This window comes from Homalodisca vitripennis, chromosome 4 (genome assembly GCF_021130785.1).
Source record: "Homalodisca vitripennis isolate AUS2020 chromosome 4, UT_GWSS_2.1, whole genome shotgun sequence".
Taxonomy (NCBI): domain Eukaryota; kingdom Metazoa; phylum Arthropoda; class Insecta; order Hemiptera; family Cicadellidae; genus Homalodisca; species Homalodisca vitripennis.
This window is the reverse complement of record NC_060210.1, coordinates 59,163,351-59,189,885: the sequence shown is the minus strand read 5'-3', so window position 1 is coordinate 59,189,885 and position 26,535 is coordinate 59,163,351. Positions and strand designations below refer to the sequence as shown.

The 26,535-nt window shown below is 35.7% G+C and overlaps 1 protein-coding gene across 1 annotated transcript in view; it reads right to left on the bottom strand.

Annotated features, from left to right (window-relative positions):
- LOC124359346 (caspase-1-like) overlaps positions 1–26,535 on the bottom strand; it is a 125,811-nt gene that overhangs the window by 81,237 nt on the left and 18,039 nt on the right. The window contains exon 2 of the mRNA XM_046812018.1: positions 836–909. The gene's annotated coding sequence lies outside the window, so the exon portion shown is untranslated. The remainder of the gene's footprint in view (positions 1–835; positions 910–26,535) is intronic.

Genomic DNA, 26,535 nt, shown 5'->3' with positions numbered 1-26,535 from the left:
CATTGCATGTATGACCCAAGGAATTTTGGTATACTATACCTGTTTGAATGAGCGACTTTTTACCAATCATGACGTAGGTTCTGGTAAGGCCAAAAGCTGCCACATATCTGGCTGTTGTACTGGTGGCCCCATAAGAACACAATAAACCTTATGTGCTTTTAAATAGTACATTATGGGAGTTATCGCATTTTAAGAATCTAATTAATACGCATCCAATCTCTTTTTACATGGTAAAACGTTTAATATATTATTCGGAAGAAAAAAACAAATTTTATTGCAATTAGTAGTTTGAATATTAAAAAAGTAAAAATGTATACACTTTACAAACAAAAAGAAAAGTTTTGATGCTCATTAATATTTTTTTAAATGAACACTTTCTCATAATGTTAGGGTACAAAATAATACCACAAACTTCATGAGGTTGAACATTGTTTTAATGGAAAAAACGTAAGAATGTTTCACTACAATCGGCTCTTAAGGGCCAAAAGTTTAAATGGAACAGAAATGATTGTCTCACTATAGATAAACTGCAATTTTTATACCCACAGTAGCATGTAGATTTATTACTATCTAAAGTGAATAAATTAATCTAATAAAGCAAACTCCTTCCTATAACTGGGAGAGAATGAACTGGTAGATATTTTTAAAACTCCTTTCCTTAAATTATTCTCTTGTCTCAAAATCTTTCTTAGTGGTATTTAGTAAATAATAATAGTTTTCTACGCCCACAAAGCAACATGTATTTCGAGAAAGACATGCGCATTTCGTTTTGATCCTCTAGGAATGAGATCCTTCTACTACTTGGTATATTGATGTAAACAACTACACAACTTACAAGAAATAACGGAAGACAACACAGAGGGGACGCCAACATGCATGGGAAAGGATCCCTTGGACACAACAGCAGACCTGAAACATAAACAAGGGTCTCAATTTGTAGCACAAAGCATGAAAATAAAAAAGACTAACACTGGTGATTTGAATTCTGAGGTTAAGCCAAACATACTGATTGAATATATATATATATATATATATATATATATATATATATATATATATATATATATATATATACAGGGTGTATATTATGTCTGGAAACACCCAAATATATCCTTTAATAATTTAAATATAAATTTGAAACCTCTTACAATCGTGATAGAGATTGGGCATCTACTTTTTGGAACAATGTTTTTTTATGTCACACCAACGGGGGACGTCCTGCCGAGGGTATCGTGAATATTCTTAATGGAAGCCTATACCTTGTGATACATAATTTTAAAGGTAATAGCTTACTGAATTGAATGCCACAAACCGCATCTCAAGGGAATTATTCTATCAGAAAATAGAGCATTTTTAGTATTGAAAATTTACTGATGTTCAACAATGTAATTTTAACATGGTTCTTGCCACAAAATGTGTTACACTAATTTTTTAGCATTTTTTTAAATGTTCAATTAAATAAAACAAAAATTTCATTTTAAGCTGGTTCTATTAGCACAAATTTGCCAGTTTTTATTACAGTACAATTATGGAAATACTTATGTTATTGATTTCTTATTACAAATAAAACATAATGTATGCTGTTAGAAAAGTCTTACAACAAACGTTTTACCTGCATTTGGTGTCAAAGCAATTGTTCGAACTGTGTTCCTTCTACGGTTTGACAATGAGCCAATCTTGTGTAAAATGATTCGACAGAGTTGCCAATTCAGTTATCAAAGCAATCTCCTCTATAATCCTGTTTCTTAGGTCTTCCAAATTATGAGGCTTTCTTCTATAAACATTGGATTTTAAATGACCCCATAGGAAATAATCGATTGGTGACAAATCCGGAGATCTTGGAGGCCATTCGATTTCTCCTCTTCGGCCAATCCATTTATGAGGAAACCTTAAATCCAAATACTCTCTTACCTGTCTCCCATAATGGGGCGGAGCACCATCCTGCTGAAACCATACATTATCAAAGTATTCTCCTGATGCAATTTGAATAGCTGGGATTATTTCATTTTGGAGCATATTGTAGTAAAGTTCGGCATTTAAATTTCCAGTGATGAAAAAGGGCCCAACAATTTTGTTACCTAAAATTCCACACCATACGTTCAGTTTTTGTGGTTGCTGTGAATGGGACTCAGTAATCCAATGTGGGTTTTCACTAGCCCAGTAACGGCAATTGTGCCTGTTAACATTGCCATTTAGGAAAAAAGTTGCCTCATCAGAAAATAGTATTTTGGTCAGAAAATCTCTATTGTCATCACATTTGCGCATCACAAGTTCACAAAACTCAACTCTTCTGTCGTAATCATCCTCACTTAACGGTTGGACTAAATGAACTTTAAATGGTTTGTATTTATTAATTTTCAAAATCTTACTCACAGACATAGGGTGCATATCATGTTGCTGTGCAGCTTTTCTGAGCGATGTATGTGGGTCTTCAATAAATGTTTGCAAAACATCTAGTGCATGTTCTTCATCTGTTGCAGATTGTATCCTACCCGACTTTGGCCGATTACGTACACTCCCTGTCATTTCAAAACACTCAATAGTTTTTGATATTGTTGAAACACTTATGGGATTCCTTTCTGGGAAAGTGTCATTAAACAAATTACAAACTTCCCGATAAGATCTTTGACGATCGCCATATCCTCGCATCATCAACAGAGTAATTCGTTCTCTTTCAGACAATTCCATTAAAATGCCAAATAAAAACTGAACTACTGTAATTAGATAACTTGTTGACAGCAATGCTTCAGAGACACTGATTAACTCGACAGGAATGATATGACCTTTGTCCATTTGTAATTCCCAAGCTTAGATCTGTCTAGTGAAAGCTCCATGCTCAACAAACTGAAACCTGTAGACCAGATGATTAATAACACAATAATGTTTCTCATAGGCTAGTGACCTTTGTCTCTTTAAACCTTCCTGCTGACTGGAAAACACCAAGTACAGATTCATAAGTAATCAGAGAAAGTGACTCATAAGTTTTATTCATTGTAATAAAAACTGGTAAATTTGTACTAATGAAACCAGCTTAAAAATAAATTGTTTATTTTATTTTAATTGAACATTTAAAAAATGCTAAAAAATTAGTGTAACACATTTTGTGGCAAGAACCATGATAAAATTACATTGTTGAACATCAGTAAATTTTCAATACTAAAAATGCTCTATTTTCTGATAGAATAATTCCTTTGAGATGCGGTTTGTGGCATTCAATTCAGTAAGCTATTACCTTTAAAATTATGTATCACAAGGTATAGGCTTCCATTAAGAATATTCACGATACCCTCGGCAGGACGTCCCCCGTTGGTGTGACATAACAAAACATTGTTCCAAAAAGTAGATGCCCAATCTCTATCACGATTGTAAGAGGTTTCAAATTTATATTTAAATTATTAAAGGATATATTTGGGTGTTTCCAGACATAATATACACCCTGTATATATATATATATCAATTAAATCGACTTGAACAGGGAATTTCTTTTTTTATTTACAAAAAAGCTGTCAATCACAATTCTTTACAAAAAATATGCTTGGCACTAGGCAAATGTCATAGGAACTGCTTAAAACCTAAGCTTTCCGAAAATATGATATTTTTATTTTTTATCACTTATGTACCATACAGTTAGTATGTAAGTTTCAATAGTGTAAAACACGACATGATCAAAGTTTCGCTAGTAAAACACAACTAATAAGTCAGATTTAGTTTTTTTTTATTAAATAAAGCTACATATCAGTTTATAGTTTCATTTCTGTTTATTTCCAAAATGTCCTCCATTCTATCTTATGCAGGCTCTAGCTCTCTTTCACATTGCTCCAACAGTCACTTTATGCCTTATCTTTTCCCTAAGTTTCTGTGTAGCAACTTGGGTCCTATTCAAAAGTTCCTCTTGTTATTTAAAGGTATTGTATACACCTCAGACTTAAGGAATCCCAACTCAAAAGATTCTATGGGGTTGAGATCAGAAAATCTTGCAGGCTAAGGTATCTTCTCTGCCTATCCAAATTGAATAGTTAGCATTTAACCAATTTCGAACGTAAATAAAAAGTGAGAAGGAGCGCCACCTTGTTGATAAATAACATCTTGGCGGTGAACGAGTATAGGGCCGAACACATCAAACATTTGAGGCAAATTGTGTTGTAAAAAGTCAAGATACATAACTCCAGTTAAACTTCCCTGAAAATGTGAGGTCCTAAGAACGATCGCCAATCTCGCCTGCCCAAACATTTATACTAACTAAGTCTTCTCTGAAATGACTGCTCTCAAGCAGATTTTGGATTTTCAGTATTCCACAAGTGCTTGTTGTGAAAGTTAAATAGCCCTAGTCTTGTAAAAAAGCTACGTGTGTTCATAAGATTTTGTTTGAAAAAATTATATTGTTCGATGTCAGAATTTAATAAATAGCGACAACAGTCCAACAGCATAATCATTAGGTTCAAGGCTTTTGTAAAATGATAAGTGTAGAATTTATTCTTCTGTCTAACTTTCAAAATTTTAACTTAATTACATTTAAACACATAAACCAACATTTAAAACTTTATTTTTGTGAGGCCTTTCGATAACAAGGCTATCTTCGTCAGACACATCACATAAGTCTTATCGAAAGGCCTCACAAAAATAAAAGTTTTAAATATTGGTTTATGTGTTAAATGTAATTAAGTTAACAGTAGCCAGTATAAGCTCCATCTTAAACATATCAAAATTTTACTCACGCCGATGTCACCTGCAAGATTACTGCTACTAATATCCGGGTCTTGCCTAACTCTGTCCAATATTTCTTCTACTGTGTTCAAATCTAACGATGCTCCCCCAGCTCACTCCGCTCCTTGTGTACAAGTACAGGTCCACGTTCTACCAAAAGCTGATGCTGCTTTGTAAATACTAGTGTACTGGGAACTCGCCGACCAGGATATCGGACAGTGTACTTCAACTAGCATTTCCATCACAGAAACCATACACAATACATATTAATGATTTGTAAACGGTACATTGATATCACTGTCAACTATTAAATGACCCAAACCAACTACAAATAAAAATTATCGAAACCAAACATATTATTGGTGTCAGAAATGACCTCATGATAAGATGGATTAGTCAGACACGGTTAAGTAAGACTACATATCCTTGCGTGTCGTTTTCAACATATTAATTACTACCTAGATGTTTTATTTTAATCAGGATCTAGTTGAACAATATGTCTCAATGTCAGTGTAAGTAGTGACGCTATAAAAAAAGCTGAAACCAGTTGTGCTTTGCTAGTTAAATTTTGATAATATTGTGTTTTTACACTATTGAAACTCATAAATGTACTTATATATTTTATAAAAACTAAGGTTTTAAATCAGTTTCTATTATATTTGCGTAGTCTCAAGCAATTTTCTTTATAAGGAATTGTGAATGTTAACTTTTTCTTGTATTATTTAAAAAAAAATGAGAACATCCCAGCTTAAATCGATTTAATTAACGATTCGGGGGATTCAGAACCATTAAAAGTTATCTATACTTACTCAAAACTTAATGTAGCATACAATAATAGTAATAAAGTTCAAGGATAAAATCTAAATTTCGTAGTAATTTCATAGTTATGACAAAATGTTCATGTTTTTATTAAAAAACTAAAATACTCTTTCTCTGGGTGTGTGTGAATGATAAAATCTTTTGTATTATCACCCACAACAAATGTTAACACTAGGTCATGGCCACTCTGTATATTAGGTATTAATCTGTAGGGTTGTTTTAGGTGTTCCATTGGATAACTAAAAATATCTACTTAATATTGTGATTTAAAAGAAAAAAGGAACTATAAACTATATAAATGTAATATAACTAGTTCTATCCTTATTCCAGATTCAGACACTAATCCCAGGTATATGTCATATAGCTCTAAATAGTCACAGTCAAGTGACAACTACATCCCACGAGTAGAGGGGCGATATTTCCGTATCGGGTTATTGTGAGCGCGCCACAACAGAGGCCAATGACACAGGGTCTTGCTTCGCAAGGTACATGTCAGCCGTGCTAGGGTAGTCTCACAAACCATCGGCTAGTGACAGCCAAGTGACAACTACATCCCACGAGTAGAAGGCCAAATTTCCGTAGTGGGTTATTGTGAGCGCGCCACAACAGAGGCCAATGACACAGGGTCTTGCTTCGCAAGGTACATGTCAGCCGTGCTAGGGTAGTCTCACAAACCATCGGCTAGTGACAGCCAAGTGACAACTACATCCCACGAGTAGACGGCCAAATTTCCGTAGTGGGTTATTGTGAGCGCGCCACAACAGAGGCCAATGACACAGGGTCTTGCTTCGCAAGGTACATGTCAGCCGTGCTAGGGTAGTCTCACAAACCATCGGCTAGTGACAGCCAAGTGACAACTACATCCCACGAGTAGAAGGCCAAATTTCCGTAGTGGGTTATAGTGAGCGCGCCACAACAGAGGCCAATGACACAGGGTCTTGCTTCGCAATGTACATGTCAGCCGCGGCTAGGGTAGTCTCAAACCATCGGCTAGTGACAGCCAACTGACAACTATATCCCACGAGTAGAAGGCCAATTATTCCCATAGTGGGTTATTGTGAGCGCGCCACAACAGAGGCCAATGACACAGGGTCTTGCTTCGCAATGTACATGTCAGCCGCGGCTAGGGTAGTCTCCCAAACCATCGGCTAGTGACAGCCAACTGACAACTACATCCCACGAGTAGAAGGCCAAATTTCCGTAGTGCGTTATTGTGAGCGCGCCACAACAGAGGCCAATGACACAGGGTCTTGCTTCGCAATGTACATGTCAGCCGTGCTAGGATAGTCTCACTAATCATCGGCTAGTGACAGCTAAGTGACAACTACATCCCACGAGTACAAGGCCAAATTTCCGTAGTGGGTTATTGTGAGCGCGCCACAACAGAGGCCAATGACACAGGGTCTTGCTTCGCAAGGTACATGTCAGCCGTGCTAGGGTAATCTCACAAACCATCGGCTAGTGACAGCCAAGTGACTACATCCCACGAGTAGAAGGCCAAATTTCCGTAGTGGGTTATTGTGAGCGCGCCACAACAGAGGCCAATGACACAGGGTCTTGCTTCGCAAGGTACATGTCAGCCGCGGCTAGGGTAGTCCCCCAAACCATCGGCTAGTGACAGCCAACAGACAACTATATCCCACGAGTAGAAGGCCAATTATTCCCATAGTGGATTATTGTGAGCGCGCCACAACAGAGGCCAATGACACAGGGTCTTGCTTCGCAATGTACATGTCAGCCGCGGCTAGGGTAGTCTCCCAAACCATCGGCTAGTGACAGCCAAGTGACAACTACATCCCACGAGTAGAAGGCCGAATTTCCGTAGTGGGTTATTGTGAGCGCGCCACAACAGAGGCCAATGACACAGGGTCTTGCTTCGCAGTGTACATGTCAGCCGTGCTAGGGACAACCATCGGCTAGTGACAGCCAAGTGACAACTACATCCCACGAGTAGAAGGCCAAAATTCCGTAGTGGGTTATAGTGAGCGCGCCAATATAGTAGAGGCCAATGACACAGGGTCTTGCTTCGAAAGGTACATGTCACCCGTGCTAGGGTAGTCTCACAAACCATCGGCTAGTGACAGCCAACTGACAACTACATCCCACGAGTACAAGGCCAAATTTCCGTAGTGGGTTATTGTGAGCGCGCCACAACAGAGGCCAATGACACAGGGTCTTGCTTAGCAAGGTACATGTCAGCCGCGGCTAGGGTAGTCCCCCAAACCATCGGCTAGTGACAGCCAACAGACAACTATATCCCACGAGTAGAAGGCCAATTATTCCCATAGTGGGTTATTGTGAGCGCGCCACAACAGAGGCCAATGACACAGGGTCTTGCTTCGCAATGTACATGTCAGCCGCGGCTAGGGTAGTCTCCCAAACCATCGGCTAGTGACAGCCAAGTGACAACTACCTCCCACGAGTAAAAGGCCGAATTTCCGTAGTGGGTTATTGTGAGCGCGCCACAACAGAGGCCAATGACACAGGGTCTTGCTTCGCAGTGTACATGTCAGCCGTGCTAGGGACAACCATCGGCTAGTGACAGCCAAGTGACAACTACATCCCACGAGTAGAAGGCCAAAATTCCGTAGTGGGTTATAGTGAGCGCGCCAATATAGTAGAGGCCAATGACACAGGGTCTTGCTTCGCAATGGACATGTCAGCCGCGGCTAGGGTAGTCTCCCAAACCATCGGCTAGTGACAGCCAAGTGACAACTACATCCCACGAGTAGAAGGCCAAATATCCGTAGTGGGTTATTGTGAGCGCGCAACAACAGAGGCCAATGACACAGGGTCTTGCTTCGCAAGGTACATGTCAGCCGTGCTAGGGTAGTCTCACAAACCATCGGCTAGTGACAGCCAAGTGGCAACTACATCCCACGAGTAGAAGGCCAAATTTCCGTAGTGGGTTATTGTGAGCGCGCCACAACAGAGGCCAATGACACAGGGTCTTGCTTCGCAATGTACATGTCAGCCGTGCTAGGATAGTCTCACTAACCATTGGCTAGTGACAGCCAAGTGACAACTACATCCCACGAGTAGAAGGCCAAAATTCCGTAGTGGGTTATAGTGAGCGCGCCAATATAGTAGAGGCCAATGACACAGGGTCTTGCTTCGCAAGGTACATGTCAGCCGTGCTAGGGTAGTCTCACAAACCATCGGCTAGTGACAGCCAAGTGGCAACTACATCCCACGAGTAGAAGGCCAAATTTCCGTAGTGGGTTATTGTGAGCGCGCAACAACAGAGGCCAATGACACAGGGTCTTGCTTCGCAATGTAGATGTCAGCCGCGGCTAGGGTAGTCTCCCAAACCATCGGCTAGTGACAGCCAAGTGACAACTACATCCCACGAGTACAAGGCCAAATTTCCGTAGTGGGTTATTGTGAGCGCGCCACAACAGAGGCCAATGACACAGGGTCTTGCTTCGCAATGGACATGTCAGCCGCGGCTAGGGTAGTCTCCCAAACCATCGGCTAGTGACAGCCAAGTGACAACTACATCCCACGAGTAGAAGGCCAAATATCCGTAGTGGGTTATTGTGAGCGCGCAACAACAGAGGCCAATGACACAGGGTCTTGCTTCGCAAGGTACATGTCAGCCGTGCTAGGGTAGTCTCACAAACCATCGGCTAGTGACAGCCAAGTGGCAACTACATCCCACGAGTAGAAGGCCAAATTTCCGTAGTGGGTTATTGTGAGCGCGCCACAACAGAGGCCAATGACACAGGGTCTTGCTTCGCAATGTACATGTCAGCCGTGCTAGGATAGTCTCACTAACCATTGGCTAGTGACAGCCAAGTGACAACTACATCCCACGAGTACAAGGCCAAATTTCCGTAGTGGGTTATTGTGGGCGCGCCACAACAGAGGCCAATGACACAGGGTCTTGCTTCGCAATGTACATGTCAGCAAGAATTGAGGATAAACCATCGAGAGAATTGATCCAATATTTGAAAAAAATCAAACCTTTATTATAATGATTCTCAAATTCAAGACTATTAAGATCCCCCAATTTGTGGTCATTTATGTGTTTTTGTTTTGAATGAGTTGACTGATCGTAAAGATTTCAAAGAAGTTGTTAACAAATTATTACTTAATAAATATGGATTCACAAAATATTTTTGATGTATTTGGAACCCAAATTAAAACAGAAAGTATTCAAAATGTAGATAATAGTTTGAATTTTGATAGTATGAGAAATGAGTTTGATAACAAGTTAGAAAATTTATTGGATAACCTTCGAGATTCAGATATGTTTGCTGTCGAGATTGAAGATTTTAAAGCAGAATATGATAACAAACTTGTAAATTTCTTGAGTTCAAATGAAGTTGCTGATAAAATAAAAACATTGAAAAAAGATTTTGAAGATGGTGCAAAAAAAATATTTACCAATTAATGTCTCATATCGAAAAAGCTGATAAAATTACTGAAGCGATCAAAGTTGAAAAGAATTATGTTAGTTTAGCTAATAAGAAAAGAATTGTCGGTGTTCGACCTGGTATTGACAAACATGATGTTGTTAAAGAACAAATTTTAAAACCTCTAAAATTATCAGAAAACATCGATATTGTTGATTTAAATGATCCGAATGTTAAAAATGCCTTAGATTTTAAAGGAAAAAGACTTAGCAGCGTTAGTAAGGGAATTTATCCGTTTGATGTTATCGTAAAAGATCAATTCGAAGATCATATTAAAATGTTTAATGAACTAAAACAAAATTATGAGAATCATAAACAGCATGTAAAAGATTTTACAACAGAAGTCTATGAAAAGTTAGAAGCCAGAAATAAAAGATCTATAGAAAATTGTGACGAAATTAATGAGAAAATTACAAAATTTCAACAGTCTTTTGATAAGTTCAGTTTAGATGCCACCAAAACCTTTGAAAATATTGCTCATAAATTTGTTCAATACAGTGATTCATATGCGGATAAATTTCAAAATTAGAAAAACAAATTAATAAGTTCCATGAAGAACTTGATAAAACAATTGATGAGGTAGGTATTTTCGCAGGGCTTTATGCACGGTAAATTTTCCCTAAATAAATGGCGCTCATATATTGTGTGAGGTGTAAGGCAAAAACTGCAACAAATTATATAAAATATTATGCAAACATCAATGGAGTTAAGAGAATTTCTGGAAAATGTGCTGAATGTAACACTAAAAAGAGCCAATTTATAAAAAAATTGATTTGAAATTTTTTCCTAATAAATAGAGATGTCGGGACATTACAGTGCTTTCGATCTTTTTATAATGCAACACGAAAGAGATTTGAAAAAAGATTATTGGGATGATATTTCTCAAAAATATGAACTATCCGAAGATATGATACGTTTGTACATTAATAAGTTAAATTGGTATAATATTGCAAAATATAAAAATCTGTCCCCAGAATTCATTAAAGAAAATATACATTATCAATTGAAAGAACACATGTCTGTTCTTTGCCTTTATCAACACTTGAGCACAGGATTTTTGGAAGAATTTAAAGATTCAGTTGATTGGAAAAATATTATAGATAGCGGTTACTATCCTGTGCAAATTTTATTGAAATATGTGGCTGAAATCGCAAAATTTAAAGCAGAAAATCCCGAATATGACGAGGTAGATTATTAATAAATGACAAAAATTTACATCTTTTCTTATAAAAGCTTACATTAAATCGTTGTTTAAAATGTTTACAATGAGTTACAATGTTTAAAATTTTCGTAAAAAAATGTTGAAATGTTTTCTTATTAAATGGCGGACTACAAAAAGTACTCAGGCGATATTGAAAGGGCGGAGTTTAAAAATTTCTATCCAATTAGTAAACAACATTTGAATGAACCGAATAAAAGAACTGAGTTTAATATTGATTTTGAAGATAATTTTTGCTCGTCTAACTTCCAGTTTTATATTTCTGGAACTTTAACGAAACAAGATGGTCAAGCATATCTTGGAACAAATGATGTTCGATGTTAAATTGATTGATAATTTCGTGCCGTTTTTATTCTCTAAAATTGAAGTAAGAAAACACAATAAATTGACTATTAAAGGAACCATATCTTATTCCAAAAGTGATGTATTTTCAAACAGTTTTGAACCAACTTTTAAATATGGACAATTTGAAGCGGTCGGTGATTTAGCACATTTCGGCTTAAGATTCTTTGAAAATGTAAATTTTCCAATCTATAAAGGTGGATTTTACATTAGTTTCATAAGAGCTGAAGATGATGATGCGATATTAAAAACAAAAACTGGAAATGATATGCCAGTTGATGGCAAAATTACAATTAACGAGTTTTTCATTAGAGTTCCGATGATTGATTATAAAACCACGAGTAAAATTAGGTTAATTGATGACATTACAAAAAGTCAAAACATTATGTTTAATTTTTTAGATTGGCAATGTATTGAGCAAAAAGGTATTTCCGGAACAACTTATCTATTCGATATCACAAATATTTATAGAAATATTTTCAATCCCAAGTTCATTATTGTTGGTTTTCAAAAAGATAGACAGAATAATCAAGAAAAAAATCCTTCAAAGTCCGATAGTTTGAATGTGAAAAATATCAGAGTAAAATTGAATGATTCTTATTATCCAGATGAATTACAAAATTTAAACATTTCCGGAGGTCTTTTCAGAATTATGTATCAGATGTATCAAGATTTTAAGAAAGTTTACTACAAAAATATGGAAATGTATTACAATCCCAAAGAATTTATAGCAAATAGACCCATTTATGTCATTGATACAACAAAGAGTTTGACAAATATTTCTGGTTCAAAGAACGATATAATTATCAATATGGATTTTCAAAATGCTGTTACAAATGCGATTTGTTATGTTGTTGTTATGTTGTTGATCTTAATCTCTGAAAAATGTTTATCATATGACGTGATTAAGAACGATATTAGAGAAATCCAGTAAAAATTTAGATATGAGTAAGTTTCCAATAGACAGCTTAAGAAAGTAGAAGCAAACAGCTATAGATTCGGTTATTTTTCATTCGTGATTTGTCAGATTCATTTATGGTTCACTAGAGTAGATATATGCCGGTTCTGCATTGCTTTTGGAGACGAACGAATGTAGATTCGGTTAAATTTTCATTCGTGATTTACTCTTTGATTTACAGATTCGTTTATTGTCCTTTAAACAGTATTTTCCATTGATTTTCGGTCGGCTCCAAAAGTGCGCTAGAACCGGCTTTTATATATATATATATATATATATATATATATATATATATATATATATATATATTTACCTGTTTCATTATGTTTTACTAAAACTTTCTCAACAAACGCCAATAATATGTCTCTTACACCTGGAGCCAATTAGTTTTTTATTACTACAGCATTAAAAGCAATACAAATGAACATAAATTATAGCACTATAGAAATAAAAATACAAATTTATAAAAGACATATGAAAGATTATTCTTAATCGGTTATTAAAGTATCTTTAAAACTAGCGTCTACAGTTACGCATGTCTGTTAAAACAAGATACACAGTAGACTGACCAACAGTAGACTGGAAACTGAGTTACCCGTAACACAAATTAATAGTTACGGCGTTGAAAATATAAATCAGGCCTGGAGACGGCGGCGCGGAGTTATTAAAAATTAAGACTTTGTACAGTTATTTATTTGTATTTTATATCATAAATACTTTTATACCTCGCGCGCATTGTCCGTAAGTAAAATTTATATTTTCGTATTATAAATTAGCCCTTTCATGCGAGACATCTAATTTTCAATGTAATATAAAGTAAAGTTGTAAATAGTACAGTACTACCTACCTTGGTTGATGTTTTATTTGGCAGGTTAATATGGATAATAGTGTGATGATGTCCTTCTGACGAGACCACGTTGTCATGAATCTTAAATTGTCTCTATAAATGGATAATACCGTCGTGATTTTGTTTTACGCGAGTTTACCTTCGCGTCTCTGAGTTTGAATTTAACTATGAGTAGTGCTTCCAGCATTCATGTTTTAGACTTATAGTCTACTAATCTTCACTTTTTCCTACTACATCTGCAATGTCGAACTAAGATGCTGACACCCGCGCTTTAATTTACAGTTTTAATAACTATTAAGTTCGTATGCAAAATTCCCATAGAAACCATTATGCACACCCCTATGATATCATTTAGTTCATTATCACTCTATTTGGCAGCAACGTGGCAATACATTTTTTATGTTTAACATCTAGAAGCGGTGCTTTTAATGTTTATTTGCCACAATTAAACATATAAGTAAACTTTAAAAATCGAGTATTCATTACTACGACCTCAGCGGTAAACAATCTCATGTGTTTCGTCCATTCAGCACAACTTTTCCGACACGTCAGTCTGTTATACTACTGACGGCAAATAATTACTGGGCTTACAATATGATGGTTTTTGCTTCATTTAATGACCCATTTCTATAGTTTACGGGAGTGTTTGGTTCCAAACGGTTATATTTACAATCTAAACATAATACTGAACGCAATATCAAGAAATATTACGTCATTGATGTGTATACCAACAGGACGAAGATGCTGACAAAAATACCTCGAAGGTTGGTAAAGGCAACCACGGTATCTATGGTTCTCACTAACAAACAATTGTGCGCTCCAATGTCAGTCATTGGCCAACTGGCCTTTGCATTACAATATAATTAAATTTAAGAGCGTGGTAAAGACAACAGTACTTGGATGCTTTGTAAGAAGTTTTCGCTACCTGACAGGTCTGTTATAATCTTGTAAATTAAATTTGGAAGTAACTACTCACTAGTTACTAGAGTTACAAAAACATCATCCTGTTACGAGGATACTAGTATCTTCCAGCAGCAATTGTCTCGGGAATGTGTTATATATCTACATGAAAAATGTTTAACAACTTTAATTTTATTCTCACTTAACAGATGGCAATAGGCACATCAACGATTTGTACCAAGCGCTTTATTACAGTTTTCAAAGAAATTGCAAAACACCAATACAATTTTTTTTTAACCGTTAAACTGGACAGTTAACTATGTAACAGCTAATCTAAGCACTAACGAGAAAAAAATCGCTTATATTAGACCATTATACAATAATTGGTACAGAGTCGGAATGTGAATTAATGACAAGCGGTTTATAAATAATATATATCGTATATTTATAACAAGTTGGACGTGCACTTAAACTACCTGAAGCTATGTTTACTGCCACATTTCATGAATATTTACCAGCCGCATAATATAACTGATAAACGAGGGAGTTGATTAGCAACGAGACTGAATATTGTAGACCGGTAGGAGTAATATTGTAACGAGAGCATCCCATGTAAAATGCATACACATGTAAGTAATTCATGTAGACCATATTGTATTTTATACAGACGGTATACTAGCAATCCTTCCTTTTAACAACTAAAATGAAATCGTCTTTGGAAAATGTTTATTTCACCACCTAAAAAATTTGTCTTTTTACTACGGTTGGGAAACATCTGAAAAAATTATAATTAAAAATTGAACGCTATTAAAATGGTGATTATATTTTCGTTATAACAACACCCCCATCGCTATACATAATATTCGCTACAGTTGTTTCTTTTGAGTGATTTTTTTAAACTGACATATATTGCAACAAATTTTTGTATTAGGTTTTGGTTTTATAACAAAATAACAACTAGATATCACAATTATAGTTCTTTAATTTGATAGGTCACAAGGCAAAGGTTGCCGTTTGAATAGCATGTCCCCTATCGGCACATTAATTCCATAAAAAATAAAGTAAACCCTATCTAAAAACTAATTTAAAGTATTAAAGTTTATTTCAAAAAAATCTTTTTTTTATTTAAATTCATTATTAAAATTAAAATTAACTTAACGGTGTGTTATATGCTGAAATAAAATACTGTATTAGGCAACTACAAAAGACAAGCAAGTAAAACACAAATACGTAGCAAGCGGCAACGTTCAAGTTTCAACCAACATAGTGTGTGGTTTCTTGTTAAAAATGTGCTAACTCCAAATTATATTTTACCGTTTTAGTATTACATCCACACAAGACAACTAGATAATCAAGCTATCAGTACGCCAAGGTCACGGTCACCATAAATACGCAACTCTGCCGGAAACCAGCCTACAACACTGATACAAGATAGTCATGAGTCACAGATTAGGACTGAATCGTGATATTTTAGTTTTTTTTTTATAACGAATAACTTTTGAGGTCAGAAAACGCCATATCCTCACGGATTTAAAATTTTTTTTTTATTATGATATTATAAATGACAACAAAATGTTGTTTATAATGATGAGTATGCAGATCATGTGGAGGCAACCTTCCGATTGGAAACGTCGGCGGAAAGAATTTATTCGTCTAGTGTCACAAAACATAATATAATAAAATGAATGTAGTTCTTCTATAATATATATATATATATATATATATATATATATATATATATATTATAGAAGAATATATATATATATATATATATAAATCTTCAATAAAAATTGGAAGATATTGATAAACAATTTCTATATTTCGGCTTAAACCGTCTTCAGGAAACTAAACATGATAACAAGGGCTACAAGAATATAATAAATATGAACATCAACACAGAAAATGAAAATAAGGAATGCATTATGTAGAATGGTAAACACATGGTTTGATTTGATAAATTAACTTTGTTGACTGTCACCTTAAATTTAATCCATTTGGAAATTAAGATTCGGTGACGAACTGATGGGCTTGTTCTTTGGTTCTAAAACTGTTTTTACTTTCTTATATTTTTCTAATTGGTTTCACCGAATGTTTTTCTTCAAAATTTAAATTATGTTTTAGCTATGTGCCACCACAGGTTGCTTTGTCATTTTATCTTTATATGTATACCTGTGCCCTGTCAACCTTGGTCTAAGAGAATGTATTGTTGAATGTATTTAACAATCTATTATTATTAATTTATAAGAAGAGGGCTGAAGCTTGTGGGCACCTACTGAGGTTTGTTGTCTTTGGCCGACTTCTTGAAACAGACTGCAGTCTACTATGACCAGTTTTTTTACCCATTTTACCTCTTTATAAACCTAATCGAATTTGTTAGAATAGTTCTTAACTCCAAATTAGCTGGAGGCCAGACGTTTCAAACACTGTTGAAAGCTACGCAGTATAATCTTTTACAGCACAACGAAAAGACCTCCTCATATACAACTTTTCATCTTGGACAATCGGTAAAAAGCAAAACTCACTTGACCCATGTTCATCTCTGTCACCCATCATATGTTAAGCTCAAATGTTAAGAAATAATAATCTAAAAGTTACAATAATATTTTGATGTCCTCGTAAGCCAATGAAACTAGCCCGTCTCTTACAACCTACACTATAACAATCTAAAGTCTGGAGAAGTGAGTACGTACGTGTAATAGAGTAAGAAGTGCCGTATAAACATTTGGCTGATGCTCCGTGGTTTCAGGACAATTTAGTGGTTATTAGATGTTCGTGTATAGCAAAAGTAGTACCAATACCTACCAAAATTTGTCCCTCACGATTGTATTTCACTTAAAAAAATCTTCATCCCATCATATAATAGGATAAAAATACGAGTAAGATGACAGGTATGAATAAATTCTACTACTGTTGAATAACTTCTATTACTGATATACATATTTCCTATTTCGTAATCCCACACAAAATTTTGTTTTGGTGTGAAAAGTATGGTATATATGTCACATTCTATGCCTGAACTATAATACTCAAAATCTAGATTTAGTTCTAAACGGAAAATACTTCAGTATTAGCGCTTTTATGTTATCCACATAACTCTAGTTTAGTGTAATCCTCATAAGAGTTTATTTTATGACCAGCGTAATCTCAACACAAAAAGGTATGTCACCGAAAAAATATTTTGCGAAATATCTTTTTACATTCATTAGATATCTCCTTTATATTAATTTAAAAGGTGGACGTCACTAAAGTCACAAAGTAATTATTTATGGATTTTCATGTTTAACTAAAAGAAAATTTTATATAAAACATATTAACGTTTCATGTTATACTTCCAAGTATTTCTATATCAAAACAATTATACTCTTTTTCCGACAAAACATCAGATTTTTCAAAAGTTTCACATTGAAATATCCTTAGGGCATCATTTAAAACAGGGTATTTCGCGAGAGGTAAGCACAACATATAGTAGACACGAAAACAAGCAAAAGTGTTCATGTAAACAATTGTTAGGTGTATATAAAAATACAAATTTTCTGTTGATAGTTTCTATTTGAATTAAAACTGTTTAATAAAGTTAGAAACCCATTATTAAAACTATTATCACTTGGATCGTAGAGCACCCTATCTTCTCATAAGAAAGAATAAACACCCAATCACTAAATAACCGTAACTCTTTTATTTGTCAACCAATTTAAACACACAGCGTTGGATTATTTTTTACGTTTGCAACAAAACATTATTCTTTCGAAATTGTGTAGGAACAACGGATTTAGGAATATTTCACTGTGACAATATCAATAATTTGAACAAACTGAAAGTGATATTATTTCACTTTTGTTAATGTTTCTTTGGTGAGTTTCGTTTAGTTGTGAACTCAACTGTGCACCTGATAAGACCTCTTCACCTAGATTACACTATATTTTGCAGTGTAGATGTTCCTGATGTCGAAACTATGTCGAGTTTATTTTGAGCTTCACCGTGACCAACATTTTTGGATCTTTTCAGACGAACACAATTCCAGATTCCAAGAGTCAATCAAGTCTGTGACAGCGTCAGATTCCAGACGCTACACTAAGAGGAAGGCAAACTACACCTATAACATTGATATTACCTGAAGTCATGCCAACCTCTCGCGAAACACATAGTAACATAAAACCATTCACAAGAAGTTGTCGATGCCTTATTGCGACAAACAAACAATCAAAAAGGCACATTCGATGAACTATTAAAAACGGGACAAAGAGGAAAACTTTAGTTAATCATCCAAGCCAGAGTAACGTATTGTTTCTCAGTACAAGCCTGGAGATGTCCAATGATAACGCAGCAATCCCCACAGGGAGGGGACTAAACTGATCTACGATAACCATCATCAGACTACCAGACCTTGAAATAGTGTCGAGCGGGCTCAGCCACCCAACCGTAGTCTCGTAGCCTACTGAACGTGTTCATCAGGTCCACCGACCTATTGTAAAATACTATTTATTTCCTATTTGCTTCACGGAGCGTACAACATCTCATCCACAATGCAGAAACTGCCATCTACTTCACCACCCAGACCTTGAATAGTACCGTGCCGAGAACCTACCTGTCTCGTTATTTATTAAAAGTATTTTGTCAATCTACTGTCAGCTACAATTCGTATGTTTACTTGCTTTGATGAGAGTACAAACATCTCATTCTTAATAGCTATCTACTTCAATATTTATGTTATTTGAAGTAAATATATGTAATAATATTTTTACTCAGGACTGCAGTTTCTACATTTTATTTCATCAAGCAGAAAAGTTATCCTTACAATCGAAACGACTACGGAATCTACAAGTTTCTTGACGTTGTCCAGTGTCTACTTAGTCAAGAATGAACTTTCATGGTTTAACAATTATGTACTTATTACTTTTATAGGTCAAAGATTATTGTGTTCTATTAGAGTACGAGTTTAATCCAAGTATATCAGAAAAACGTGTGGAGATGCAATAAATGTTTGGTTCGGATTTATTAATTTTCAGACCGATATTTAGTCAAAACTTGTACTAAAAACAATCAAAATAAAAAATATTATTTCACGATGTATCGTAGACATTTAAATAAGGCTATCTTACTTACGCCCAAACAAAAAATTTTGAAGATAACGATATGAATTTGATACAGTATAACATGAACGATGACTGAAACTAATTGTAGATAAATAAAATATGATATCCTTGTTGTATTTTGTTAAAAAATATGTAAAACCTTGAAGCTACAACGCATGGACGTAATGTAAAATTCACATTTTTATCATTAAACGTTTGTATTTGGGCATAGTTACAAAATTGCCTAGATGTCTTACTTTAAATGCTTTAATTCCAAATGAATGTAGGGTTTATTCTGGGGCATTACATTACAGGGCTCAGATTTAGAAATTCAAAAAAGTCATCAAGCCAACAACCGATTGTGTCACCTTAACAGGGATGCTAACCCAAGTTAATGTTTTTGGATATACTTAACATTATTAGGGGATTCAAGTTCTAATATTTATATATTTGTACTACCAACAGAGCAAATCAGTAGCATTAAATAAATGACAATCATAAATTGTCGCATGAGAAAGTTTTTAAATTTATAACTTTGAAAAGTATTTCTTACAAACATAACTATTAAATGCAAGCTAACCAAAATAAAAGTGAGAGCGCGTGTACTGTATCGGGTTGCCCTGTTCTTTGCATATGCAAACGAGGAGATAAGTATACAGATCACACAACCATGAATGAGTGTAAATAGTTTTATTTAAAAGCGTCAATATTACAGAAACGCCCTCTAGTTTGATTAGACGCTTATCTATAAGTGGCAAACCAGCATAGAGATACTATAGAGTCTTTGCACTACACGTCTTGGTGAATGAGAATGACAGCACTAGTATACTTTACAATATTAGTCACTTCTTAAACCTATGTAGTCTGATGATAAAATGATTAAAGTTTACCGAGTTTTGAGAAGTATTCACAAATATTTTGGAAAGACAACAATGTATTTTTATATTGAATGCAAGAAAAATGTTATTACTGTCTGTTACCGAGTTATGAGAAGTATTCACAAATATTTTGGAAAGACAACAATGTATTTTTATATTGAATGCAAGAAAAATGTTATTACTGTTTGTACTGAACGTTTACGGTTATCAAAGCACAGTGACTAACGTGTTCTTACTAATAAAATATTTATCCTTGACAGTAAAAACGTATCAACTCGTGCCAATCGTTTGTAAAATCGGATATACAATAAAGCTCTTCGGCACCCCCTCCCCCCCCCCCCCAAGTTAAGTTGTACGTCCTTTCATTTTCGTAATCCTGAGCATTAATAAACATTTTAAAGATAACTGGTTTTAGGGTGAAAATTAATAGGTCTCTTACATTCATTCTTCGATCACTTTTACTCTTATAATTGAGCTTGTAATCTTGCTTCCTCCTTCCTCTTAAAGCTAGTTTATATTTCCTGCTCCGTTAACTGGGTTTTAAATCTGCTGAACAAATGAGGGGAATGCAAACAGAAATCAACGCTACACGCGATATTTCACACAGCGACTTTTACACTGCGAGAGAGATAGATGGCGCTGCTTGATAAATAGTGTCTCCATGATAAATAACGCCAGCAATCGAAAGACGTCGGATCCTGTTTCATCAGCAGAGAGCGAAATAAAACAGATAAGATTAATCACGGCCAATTAAAAGTGCAGGAGTGCGGCCACGGCCCGAGATAAGAATAGACGAATAGGTCAAAGTTCGCTGGTAGGCTCAAGTGCGTACATTAGTTTGGCCGCGCGCCAAGCGGCGTTTACACCGCAGAGCATGGTCGGATTGTGTGTGACAAATATGCTTTCTTCTCCTCCATCCCCTTTAGTCATTTATAGAATAATAAACCGAAGTGGAATCAAGGAAGAACTCCTCGTTCGATGATATTGTTAAACAAATAAAGTATTTATTATTTAGGTACACATAAAATTATGCCTTAAAATCAACTATGATCCATATAAAACAATGAAAAATAAATGCATTTTTTCCCTTTAATCATTGCACCGTCCGAAATTGCAACAAAAGTAATATCCTGCAATTACTGCAATTGCAAGTAATATCCTGTTCACGATATTACTTCTAATACTTACTAATTTAATCTGAAAGAACATTCCTGTACACTTTCCAAGCAAGTTATTATGTATCAAAAGAGAAAAAGCTGTTTTAAAATAGGTACTATACACTCAAAAATCAACATTTACGAAAAAATATAATTTTAACACCATACGTCGAACACAAAGCATTTCCAAGAAAAATGAAAAATAACTAATGTTGGTGGTAATGAGGCTGGCGAGATAAAAGTTGCTGATGAAGCTATTGCATTTCAAAATCCAGACAGGCTGGCGAGAGGGGGTTGACGATGGCACGTTTCAATATAATCATGGTATACTTGATAGCGAAACCATGCATTTCCGTGTCATTATAAAATCATTATATTGATACTATAAAATCATAATATTACGTTGCTGGTTAAGCTGAATTAGTTATATTTCTCGTATGAGGCTGGCGAATCTTAATATCCGTTAATAAGTATAAACGGAATGGAGCTACAGGAAAACACGTTATTGTGTTTATTGCAATTGCAAGACAAAAATATGTTGAAAAGTATGTTTAGATGAATAGCATACATAACAAACGAAGACGATATGAGTATTATTTGAGATACAATTCACTTGCTTCATTACGTCTTATTACCCCAGATCCATGCCTGCTCCACAGCGGGGGGAGTACGCGCACGCGGCTCCGAGACTGGACAGTATCTCCCCCCCCCTCCCACTCCATCGAGACAGGAGACAACGACCTCGCTAGCTAGAGCTAGAGTCCACGCATAATAAGTAGCCAGTGTGATTGTATAGAGATGCGTAGCACGGAGGCTGACATGTGTCTGCGCGTGCGTGAGTGTGTCGACTGGCCAAGAGGTTCGGGGTGTAGGTGGAGGGGGAACCGGTGTTTTGGAGCCCTACTCGGAAGATTGAGGTCACCCCGGCCGTAGTCGTCACGAAATCAAAAATAATAACCTTAAATGGAGCTTTTGTTCGGGACAAAAACTAGAATACTGTAATAAGTTTTGAAGAATTTTAACACAGAGTTGTGTATATAAATGAAGCAACTTTACAAAATAAACTCATCGTAGTTCTTGAAGGTTTGTTTCAATCACACTCCACCTGTTTATTCATACATCAATACCTGATGATATATAGTAGGTTGCGATAAAAATAGGGTTGAGAGAATTGTTAGTTAGTAGAATACAAGAAATTTACTACATCCAACATTTAAAACCACTCAATTGAAACAAACGAGAAAAAATATAGAAATAAAAATATCGCGGTCCCATCTCAAATGTGTGTTCTATTACTTTGTAATAGACGACTCAAACAAAAATATAATCTACTTACAAACCTTGTAGGCAAAATGATCATGTATAATAATGTATTGTTAATGCTAAGGTTATGTGTTTTATTTTATTTGTGTTGTCGCTGGCATTCCGTAGTAAAATCTACGGAAAAATAAGTACAAGATGCAGACAGAATTTAGATATCCAATGCCGTACCTATTATTGTTGGAGACTGTTGGGTTTATAACACAAAACTGCCAAGATACGTATACGGCATGGTGGCAGATGGCTGGACTGTAGCAAAGGGTCAGTTCTTCCACACTAATGGAATGGTCTGCAGGAGAGCCAAGGACTGAGTGCTATTGATACTCAAGTAGCGAATGATGTTCCAACACTCAGTGGTTTACACGCCACGAAGCGGATATTTATCGGAATACGCAGTCATTGTGGTTGGCTCTATCTAGTAAGCATGATAATGATTGATCCATCCAAAGTATAAAAGTTGGGCGAATCAATGGAGCCAATACTATGGGTATCAGCATCATCCATATAGATCCCTTTCTCCTGTATGATTATTTGTTTTTCTATTCTTCATGATCTTTCTAGTTGAACGAACCTTACAATTGAGTTGATCTTTGTAATTGGACAAACCCAATAATTGAATTTGCTATTAAAGTCGACTACTCAATAATTGAATTTGCTATTAAAGTCGACTACTCAATAATTGAATTTGATAGTAAAGTTGACGAACCCAATAATGTCATTATTAAACTTGTACGAACATAAGAATTGAGTTTGATCATTCTAGTTGGATGAACTTAACAATTCAATTTGGTTATTATAGTTAGACAAACATAAGACTGAGTTTGTTCATTTTAATTTGATGAACCTAACCATTCAATTTGATTTTTGAAGTTAAACGAACATAAGAATTGAGTTTGTTCATTCTAATTTAATAAACCTAACAATTAAATTTAGTTATTAAAATTAGACTAACATAAGAATTCATTCTAGTTCGACTGTAGCATGTACAACAAATATCTGTTTCCACTTAAACTAAAATGGCATTAAAGCGATAAACTATATCATCTCTCAGGCTAGCTAGTGCTGTATACAACAACATATGGTTATCTGCGTGATGTTATCTGAGGATACAAAGAAACGTTCCTAAAAATACATTGAAAATGTTGAAATTGTAATAAATTAACAAAAAACTTTACATGTTGATTTTAGTGTTTATACGTCTACTGTGATCACTATCTTCTGATCAGGCTATTCGTTACACGTTTAATTTCACTTTGTGTTATAGGAATTAAAATTCATGGTTTCAATTCTAAAATTAATTGCTTTAAAATATATATATATATATATATATATATATATATCGGACTTTACAATTTTACATTAGCTCCGAGAGCAGAGAGAAACATACACTGTACAAGCACACCCACGGCGCTATTCCTTGATCCAGATACAAGGGAGTCTAGCGGGTTGCCTATGCCAGCGCCGCGCCTGCAGCTACACTGAACACTGAACCATTGAACAATCAAACCTTTGTTCGCTGTATAACGAGACAATTGACGCGGTTACTCATACCACTTCACGCCAATTAGACACCCTTCCACTCTCGACCCCTGTTGCTCGGCCCAGTCTAACCTTCAGGCGATATGCAGCAGGTTTGTTAGTAACCTTCTGTACTCAACAATATACCCTTAGTACTCGCCTTCGGCTCGCCCAGGCCCCCAAAGTAAACGCTTGCAAATTCGGGGATAAGCGGAATTCGGTGACTGGTTAAGTCCGGACATTAAGTAAATGACAAGGGATTTAAAAATTGACCTTTTTCATAGATTTTTTTCCGGATTCGTAAAAACTTTTGACTTTGAGGGCATTTTGCGGTTAAACCGTTAGAGATACGACAAAAAGTGACTGGACCTTTCTTGTTGGAAATTTAATTTTGTCTTTCGATTGTGCCCTCAGATCTGATCTACGACCTATGGTTTAGCCACAAATGAGCTCGGGAGAAAAGTCTGCACGGGTCAGCTATCTTGAATTGTTTAGTATAAACATAATAAAAACCGACCTCAAGGCAGTATTTTAAGTCGAACAGGGGGTTTAATATCACCAGGAGACTATCTAGTCAAGGCGAGAAATTCCCTGGGTGGGTGATTAATGTTAAGGAGGTTAAGACAAGAGGGGGTTTAATTTCGTCAGGATATTGTCTGGTCATATGAACAAATTCCCAGGGGGGGTTAACGTTACCGGGGGATAAGTCTCCAGGGGGTTATCTGGTCATACCAGGATCTTCCCAGGGGGGGGGGGGGTTAAGAGATTTGGTGACTGGTAAAATTCGGACATGAGGTCATGGCAGGAAATTCCCTGGGGGGGTTTAATGTTACCAGGGGGGTTAACACATCAGGGGGTTGAATGTACAGGAGGTTATCAGGTCATACCAGGAAATCCCCGGGGGGGGGGGGTTAATATTACCGGGGGTTAATGACACACTTGGGCCTTTTTTAGAGGGTATTGTGTCTGTGAACATAATAAATATTCCTCTGTCCCTATCTACTATTGACGCTTAGCTAACGCTCAGCCAACTCCCGAAGTCACTGAACCTTTTCTGTAGATCACGTGATTTCCTAAATCCCGTTTAAAATTTGTTTTGAGTTACGACCAACCGTTTAGCCGCTATCAAGCCCGGAATGTAAATTTTTAGGCGAAAATGTCCAATATTTTCACTTAATCGCGTTTTGCGGTCAAACTAAGGGAAATATAGTAAAAAGTCACTGGACCTTTTTTGTAGGTCATCTTATTTCCTAAATAAAACGTTAGTCTTATTTTGACCTCCGACCAATGGTTTCGCCGCTATCGACCCCAAAAACAAAAGTTTCGCGTAAAAGTTACAACAAAATTGTACATAATCACGTTTTTCGGCCAAACCAATCGAGATAGGGCAAAAGATTACTGGACCTTTTCTGTAGATCGCGCAATTTGCTAATTTGATGGGTCAATCAGATTTGAGCTACGACCAACGGTTCGGCCGCTATCGGGCTTGAAACATTATTTTTATCGAAAAAATCTCTGGAATTTCAAATGTTCGAGCGTTTTGTCGCTTAACCATGGAAGATAGAGCAAAAAAGTCATTAGACCTTTTTTGTAGTTCACTTCATTCCTGACCATGAATTTTCCGTCAGATCCGAGCTAGCTCCAACGGTTCGCCCGCTATCGGGCTTACAAAAAATGCCTGCAGGGGTGAAGAATGCGCGATTTTTTGGGAATTTTTTTGAGGGGTTGAAAATGAAAAATTCTCACTTTTCGGGATTTTCCTGGTGGTTACACGTGGAAAGCTATCTGTGTACCAAATTTCAAGTCTCTAACTCATCTGGAAGTAGGTTAGAATTAGTATACGTGAGTGAGTGAGTCAGTCAGTCAGTCAGTTACACATGCGGTTGTATATATATTAGACTTGTACAATAGATTTTATTATATTTATTTCTCAAGCAACACACAAATTTGTGCTTTACCCTGATTAAAACAAAACACCACCATGATTTGAATGAGGTTTATTTTATCGGTGACGTATGCGAACAAACTTTAAAATAAAATTAACACAGTGACCGATCCTGAGAATTGCCCCAAGTGCCTGAACTAGCACGTAAATAAAATATACAAGGTGTGAAAAAAGATTAAAAAATATTTTAGACATTAGACAATTAAACATCGGATAAACTGTTGGCAAACTGGATAAAATCTTTGCACATCAATATTTTTTATGCTTATACAAATTATTAGCTGATAAGATTACACAATGTCTGGCAACACTAGAATTTGAGAAACACACTTCACAACTTAAATTACCCTAACCGTGTACCTTAGTCTCCCGCATCAATTTCTCGGAAGATCATGTTAGGTAGTTTTATCCATGAATTAGTTTCAGTAACGTCTTTAT